Below are 8,963 nucleotides of genomic sequence, written 5' to 3' on the forward strand. Positions count from 1 at the left end.
TATTTTAACGCATTTGTTATAAATCATGCAATTATATTAAATTGGTATATTTCGTGTGTGAATTGTTCGACATTTTAATGTGAATCAAAATATCAATTTCCATGTATAAAGTGATGACAGCAGGGGTTGTAAAAACCAAAAATTTCTCCTGATGACGATTTTTACCAAGCTTACTCCAATGCTTTGAGAACTACTTCATCAATAGGTTGCCACTCATGCCAACGTTCTTTCTAGTTTGATTATACAAGGGCAATGAATGTGTAGAATCTGCACTGCAAAAATGGAAATAATTGGAGATTCCTAAGTTTGATGCACAGTATTAAATTGCATGACAGATTTCAGAGGTGAGAAAGTAGTTAGAATTTGGCAACGTGCCTAATATTTCTCGCACAGAGTAACTTGATTGGCACTCCCTTACCTCAACATTCATATATGTCTATCCCAGGCAATCTTCCCTTCACAAGATAACACAAAACTACGTCCCAAGAATAGCCCTTTTCAATACCAGAAAATAACTTAGCTGTTAAATAAATACTGACTCTCCATCAAAACTCAGATGAGTTCTACAATAGAATACAATTCCCATATCTGTAACAGCGCAGCTGAACCACAGAAAAGTAGCGCAGTTTGAATCGAAAACAAAGCCACAAATATGATAGCAACCTATGGATGCGCTGTCACTTGAACTTTTACACTACCACAGGAAGAGCCTATGTTTTTCAAAGATAGCTAATCGCACATGTAGTTCACCAAGTTCCTTCTGACACACGTTTCTATTCTCATGTCAGGCCCCACCTACCCACTTCCATCCCATTTTAAAATTCTTTTGAAATTGCTTTCCATGATTTTCTTACAGATATTAACTTACTATATATCAGATCGTTCCTCAACTGTACTAATATCACTATTATAAGACGCTTTTCTAAGTACATACATGTGTTTTCCTTATAAATAAAACAATTGATCATCGTTCCTGGTTTACTAATTACTTTTCTCTCTTTCAGCCTTTAGTGTGTAAGAACAAAATGGAACAACGCTCCCAAGTCTAGTATCCGACTATATCGCTTCGGATACTGCACCCCACACACATACAATTCCGACAGTGCGCTCTTTCTCGAGCTTGTGATACTTTGCTTAAACGGTACAGGTACATATCCTCTTTTTAAAAATTGCTCTTAGTAATTCCGACATTGAAATAGGTGGGTAAATACGCTTTCCCAATATTTAATTGTACTTTGGGGTTTAAAGTATTTTAGTTGTGACATGTGTCTTGCCCAAACTTTTCTCAGTATAGCAAATCATATTCTTAGATATTTGGCTGTTCTTTGTAAGCAATCCAAATCCCATATACATACATATATATATATATATATATATATATATATATATATATATATATATATGCGGGTAAAAATAAATACAAAAAAAGGGGTTTTGTATGATTGTGTATAGAGGAATATATTATTTTGTTTAAAAGAGTTCCAACACTGTCTGTTTTTTATGTTTTATTTATATTCCTGCAAAACCAATGTGGGATATATAATATAATATACAATATATAATATAAAATAAAAATGGATGGTACTATGAAATAAAGTATTGAATGTCTTATTGAATAGATGAAATATTGAGTGTTCAAATATAAAGGATTAAATATATAAAGGCGAATACGTATTTTCTATACCTTGTGGTATTTCATCATGGCCGGTATATATACACAGACACACAGACACACACACACACACAAACACACACACACACACACACACATACACACACACACACACACACATGCACACACACACACACACACATATATATATATCTGTCACGTATATATATATGAGAGAATTTACGAAATAGACAACAGACGAAGACAGGTGGTGTAAACAACAAATGGATGTATTAGTTTAACGCTCAGGAATAGAGAAAGTCTTTGACGTTTCGAGCCTACGCTCTTCAACTGAAAGGAACACAAAGAAATAAGGAGAGAAACAAGGAGAAAAAAATAAATGTAGTGGTCAGCGATCTATCACCTGTGATAAATGTAAGACAGAGATAGATAAAATAAATAAATAAAACTATATAAAGGGCATGAATACATACGAGGTGAACCCATACACACACGCAAACACGCACACTTTCTAGACGACCATAACAATGTCAACAACACAACTAACACAGCTAACAGCAGCGGCGGTGCCAACGATGGCAATAACAACAACAACTACACCGATGGCAACACCGTGGACACACACATACACAGAGGAATACAGGAATACAGGAATACAGGAACTGTACCATTTTTTTCGGGTCTTAGGACAGCAGCAGCACAATGGGGTGAGAGGATAGGGCTGAGGCGAAGACCGCACTGCTGCTAAAAACTATGACACACATACAAGCATACACACATGCACACACACACACACACACACACACACACACACACACACACACACACACACACACACACAACAACAACAACAACAACAAAACAAACAAGGACACAAACGCATGCAGACATAAGGTTGCAGATCTTAGAAGAGAATGAAGTGGAGCAAGAACACATACGAATATATATATATATATATATATATATATATATATATATATATATATATATATATATATATATATATATATATATATATAAACATACATACGTACATATGTGTGTGTGTGTGTGTGTGTGTGTGTTTGCGCGAGCGTACATGTGTGTGTGGTAATGCGTCAACAAGTAGAAAAGCACTCGATCAGCGAAGAGAATAAAGATAAGGTTACTATAAAACCACAAATCTTGTGAAATAGATCTATCCAAGGCTTCCTGGTCAATATAATAATTATTTCGATTATGAAAGCCAGGGTAGCTGTACTTAGCAATATTTGTGGCTTTTTGAATAACACCACACACGCGCACTTATACATATGTATGTATGTATGAAGGAAATGTTCTCTATGTGGCCTGTGTGTTTTCTGTGCTCTGTTTATCATTTTGTCCACGTTTCTTTTTGCAACGTCCTGTACCCAGATATGCATCTATATATACATGTAGATGTAGGTATGTACATACATGTACGTATATATGCATATACTCACATATTATTTGTATTATATATATATATATATATATATATATATATATATATATATATATATATATATATATATATATATATATATATATATATATATATATATATAATACAAAGAATATATATGCATGTATACACACATATATGTACATACTTACATCTGCATGTGTATATAGATGCATATCAGGGTACAGGACGTTAGAACAATGAACTACAGACAACGGAACGAACACATAGGAAAACAGATAGCCACTTGGAATTATTCCTTCGTCAGCTGCCTCTATTCTAACTAGACGTTTCGAAGATAAGGCAGAACGTACTCTAGAATAGTCTCTTCCTGAGTAGTGGATATATATATATATATATATATATATATATATATATATATATCTTGAGGGAGAGAGATAAAAATACAATAAATATAGAGTTAATTAGATCGACATCACTTACATAGATGGGTCTGTCTATTTAAATGGAAACTGCAACGCTTTCAACGAAGCTTTTAATTGTCTGAGAAATGATGAAAACGCTTTTACCATAAATCAAAATTAACTACGTTTTAAATAATATAGGCAGTGGATTAGAAAAGTCAGTACTATTTTTTTTTTAATTAAAAGAAAAAACACAAAAAGAAACATTTAAAATGAACCAAGTTTATGAAAGCAATATGTAATTAATTCTGAATTCGGATTCAGTAGATTTTCATCGCGAAATTTCGTGAGGATGAGATAAAATTCTCGGAAAAGTTAACACAATTTGGTTCAGGCGTGGTTTGTAAATATCAATTTTCGGACTTATGAATATGAATGCGCAAACACGTACATGTCCGTCTGTATGTATGAATGTATGCATGCATGCATGAATGTATGTACGTATATATATATATATATATATATATATATATATATATATATATAAGAGACAAGGTGTACGTACGCCGCTATACATACATATATATATATATATATATATATATATATATATATATGTATGTATGCATGTCTGTGTATGTGTATGTATGTATTTCAAACTATGAACAATATTAATATTTATAAGCTTCACTTTCATGAAAGTTTCTACAATTCCATAAGATTTCTGCTTACATGCAGTTCGCAACTGAAAACTTCCTTAGTCGTAAATTGAAATTAATTTCGTTTTTACGACCGACCTCGATTCTTTTTAATGATTTTAATTTTGCGTCCTAAATTTTCTAGAGTACTCCACACCCCACCAAGAAAATAATGCATTTCGACTCTCCGACTGTTGAATTATTACTACTACTACTACTACTACTAATAATAATAATAATAATAATAATAATAATAATAATAATAATAATAATAATAATAAGAAGAAGAAGAAGAAGAAGAAGAAGAAGAAGAAGAAGAAGAAGAAGAATTAAAGAAGAAAGGCATCATCGAAAATAGAAATGAAAAAATACTATGGGATTTTATGATTCAGTGCAACCATGAGATAGAGAATAAGAAGCCGGACGTAGTCTTACTTGAGAAAGAAAACAAACTATGCTGGATCATAGATATAGCATGCCCAGCTTACAACAAGGTATGCGATAAGGAAGAAAGAAAAATTGAGAGATATGACAGGTTAGCTTGGGAAGTTAAGCAGTTGTGGTCGATGAAAATGGTAGCAGTAGTACCAATAATTGTCGGAGTCCTGGGAACAGTGACCAAAAATATCCAGAAATACGTAGAACAAATAAGGGCTACAATAAGGCTGGAGCACTTGCAGAAAACAGCACTGCTTGGAACCGCTCGAATACTCCGGATGGTGCTCGAAAAATAAGAGGAGTTACCTTAGTTCACTGGTAGTGAACAGCTGACAGCGTTAGAAGTTATGCAAAGGCAATCATAATAATAATGATTATTATTATTATAGTTGTTGTTGTTGTTATTGTGGCGAGCTGGTATTAACCTCAGCACGCCGGACGAAATGCTTAGCGGTATTACGTCTGTCTTTATGCTCTGAGTTCAAATTCCGCCGAGGTCGATTTTGCCTTTCATCATTTCGGGATCGATAAATTTAGTACCAGTTGCGCACTGGGGTCAATGTAATCGACTAGCCTCTCCCCGCAAATTTCGGGCCTTGTGCCTAGACTAGAAAAATATATTATTATTATTATCATAGCTTTTGCACAGATTCTAACGCTGGGGTCGTACGAATTTTTTGCTCTATCAAGTCCATACTTGTGCAAAGTGTCCCATGGACAAGCCTGGCTATATTGCCGTGGCGTCTCTTATATTCTTTCTGAGCTAGTGGGGCACATTTTGTCCACAGATTCTGCACTTAACACTTTCAGCAGTGTTGTCTATTCAGTATTTTATGTAGTTTGTTCTTAGCGCTTTCTCTTGGGCAGCACAGGTTAGAGCCTCCATTTTCGGTTTTAAATCACTTTTAATTATCTACAGCCATCTTTTTTCTCTGTCTGCCTTATCTTCAACATACCTATGAAATTGACCATGCATTCTTTTCTTTACCCACATATTTTCAGTTTCATTCGTTTTCAATTTCTTGTACAGTACTTTATCTTTGCAGTCTTTAATCCTACAGAAGCTGGACCTTCTACTAATAATACTGGTTCTTCGGCATTTTTTACATACCATGCTATGTTATCTGTGTCGCATCCAATAAGTCCTCTTCCCCCTCTTTTTCTTGGTACATACAGTCTGTCTGTGTAACTTTTTGGGTGGAGTGACCCATATCTAGTTAGCAACTTATTTGTCTTTCTGTTTGGTTCGACTACTGTCCATACGATTACCCCTTCTTTCATATCTAAGGAGTGAAAGTGCCCATGTGTTGATAGCTTCGATATTATTCCGTCCTTTTAATTTCGACTTAAGGATCAGTCTCAGTCACAAAGGCAAAAATCAGTCTGAAAGGCAAAAATAATAATAATAATAATAATAATAATAATAATAATAATAATAATAATAATAATTATTATTATTATTATTATTATTGTTGTTGTTATTATTATAATTATTATTATTGCTGTTGTTGTTGTTGTTGCTGTTGTTGTCGTTGCTATTGTTATTGAAGTATAAAACTGCCTATATTTTCATAGCAAATTTTCCGGAAGAAACAAATCGAGAGAACTTCATTTGTACTTTCACACACACACACACACACACACACACACACACACACACACACACACACACACACACACACACACACACTCACATACACACATACACTGACACATAACTGGCTTTACGTCAGATACACCGGTGATAGTTCCAGTTGATCCGGTCAACGGAACAGCCCGCTCGTGAAATTAGCATGTACTCTTAACATAGTTTTCAGTGATATTCCACGAGACACAGGATGTGACATGGCTGGCCCTTTGAAATACAGGTACTACTCATTCTTGCCAGCTGAGTGAACTGGAGCAACGTGAAATAAAGGGTCTTGCTCAAGGACACAACGCGCCGATGGATTTCGTGAGCCGAATACCCTAATCACTAAGCCATGCACCCACCACATACTCATACGCACATACACATATCTATGCATACACTCATGCACATATATGCATATATATGTGTACATACATACATATATACGTGTACATATATACATTCACACACGCGCGCGCGCACATATTTATATTAGGAAGTTAAAATGTCATGCTCGGTCCTAGAGTGACCACTGGTGTCGGACCCATAAAGTGCTTATGAATGTAGGCGACTCGTCGGGCCCAAATAGCTGAAGCGCATAACCTCTCTACAAATGGAGGTAGAAATACGTAATGCTCAGTTGGTTTTGTAACTAAAAAATAATTGTTCGTGCTGCGGGCAGGGCAGAGTTATCTCCCTTACATCTGCTCTGGCCGTGGTGGTATTGGAAGTTGCTGTGGCGGGACAATTTCACAGATGGGGAATTCCAAGCCTAAAGTAAGAAACGCTTTTGATGAGATCAGTGCGCCTCTACTTAATCGCGAAAACTACTGTCTGTTGGATACTATGGAGTTATATGATCTCGGCTATCCAGATCATACTTCAGAAGTGGAATTCTCCATTCGTTGAATATCTCCGCCGCAGCACCTTCGAATACCAACATGGCCGGATCTAGCTTCCTGAGAAGTCAATACCTAGCAACGTCACAGTAAGACGAATACCTTTGACTACTACGAGACTGGGCATCCAAGTGCATTGCTGGTACATTTCAGTCATTTCAGTCTGCCTTACCCTTAATCCAAGACGTCAGGTGTCACAGAAAAAGTCTGGTCATTCAGTGCCCAGGGTATGTCAGGTCATGAACTTTTTGGACTAATAAACAGACAGGTAATCTGACACTACTACGGTTGGTGTGTTATGCATCTCTGTGACAATGAAATACCGCGATTCTCATGGTTTCCTCAGGCGTGAAGGCATATATTCCACATATTGCTTACGCGGCGGTCTTTCTCTCTCGTCTTAGTTATTTTCAAAATTGAAGTACCAACAAGTTGTGTGTGTGTGTATGAGTGTCTGTAATTGCGCGCGCGTGCGCACTCACTCTCTCACAAAGATATATATAAGTGTTAGTGTATATGTTGATGTATTTAATGAACCAGATATCAATTTGCATATGTTAGTTTAAAGAGATCCTTATCCAAATCGCTATCATCACAACCACTGTCACCACCATCTTCATCATAATCAGCATTAATTATAAAAGACAGTAAAATTATACAGAGGTCGTTCAGTAAATAGATTAAAATCGCACTAGCAATTAGAGATGAAAGCTGAGCTCACTGAATCCTTGATTAAAAGGTCGACAGTTCGTATCAAGTATAAAAACCCTTAAATCTCGATTAGTTGACTTAGTTATTGAAAGGCATCGTAGGTGAGTTATACAATTGTATCTTAATCGTATTATGATTGTATTTCCGTTTCTAAATTGCGCTTCTAACATGGGAATAATTCGAAATGAATTTGATTCATTCCGAAATGTGAAAAGTAAAGTCGAACTGCGAGAGGTTTAAATCCTACTTCGCTGAATTTATCTTACATTTTAAGTATAGTTATTTATATATATTGAATAGCATCACTGTCTTGTCAGTATGTGTCTGTAGGGTGTTCATATAACTCAACCGTCAAATCAACATTATCCTTTTGTGCAGCGATATTTAAAGCTTGCCTGACGGATTAAATTCATGATATAAGAGGTAGAATTTTAACTTTTGTAAACGGGATAAAATCTTGACATTTATTTAGAAGATGTTAAGTTTACAGACATGTAAGGATGTTAGTTTATAGGCTTTTATAATTGACGTTTATAATATAAAAGAAAGATTAAATCTAAAAGTAATTTGAAAACTGTAAATCTTCCCATTAAATGATCGCACATCCGTTTGGAAGATATTTTGCAATATTCGACCGGACGTTTTTCCTCGGTGCCTTAATATGTTTATATTAGCAAATCTCTCTGGAAATTACGATAATACATATAAACTCTTCACCTTTCCACTAATGCTTGGTATTTATTTTCACATACCAACTACATTGTCTCTGTTTTTTTCTACAGAAAGCATAACCTTTTAAATATGTACATAATAATTTGTCAATTAGTTTCTCACATTTGATGCACACTAAAACAAACAAAAACGCGTGCGAATGAACAGACACTAGGAAGTTGTCTGAAATATTAAATGGTAATATGTGTGTATGTGTTTGGATATGGGTTTTTTATGTATATATATATATATATATATATATATATATATATATATATATATATATATATATATATATATATATATATATATATATATATATATATATATATGTGTGTGTGTGTGTGTGTGTGTGTTGTGTGCGCGTGCGTATTTATATATATATATCCATATATGTATACGTATATATATAC

This window comes from Octopus bimaculoides, chromosome 2 (genome assembly GCF_046866305.1).
Source record: "Octopus bimaculoides isolate indiv1 chromosome 2, ASM4686630v1, whole genome shotgun sequence".
Taxonomy (NCBI): Eukaryota; Metazoa; Mollusca; class Cephalopoda; order Octopoda; family Octopodidae; genus Octopus; species Octopus bimaculoides.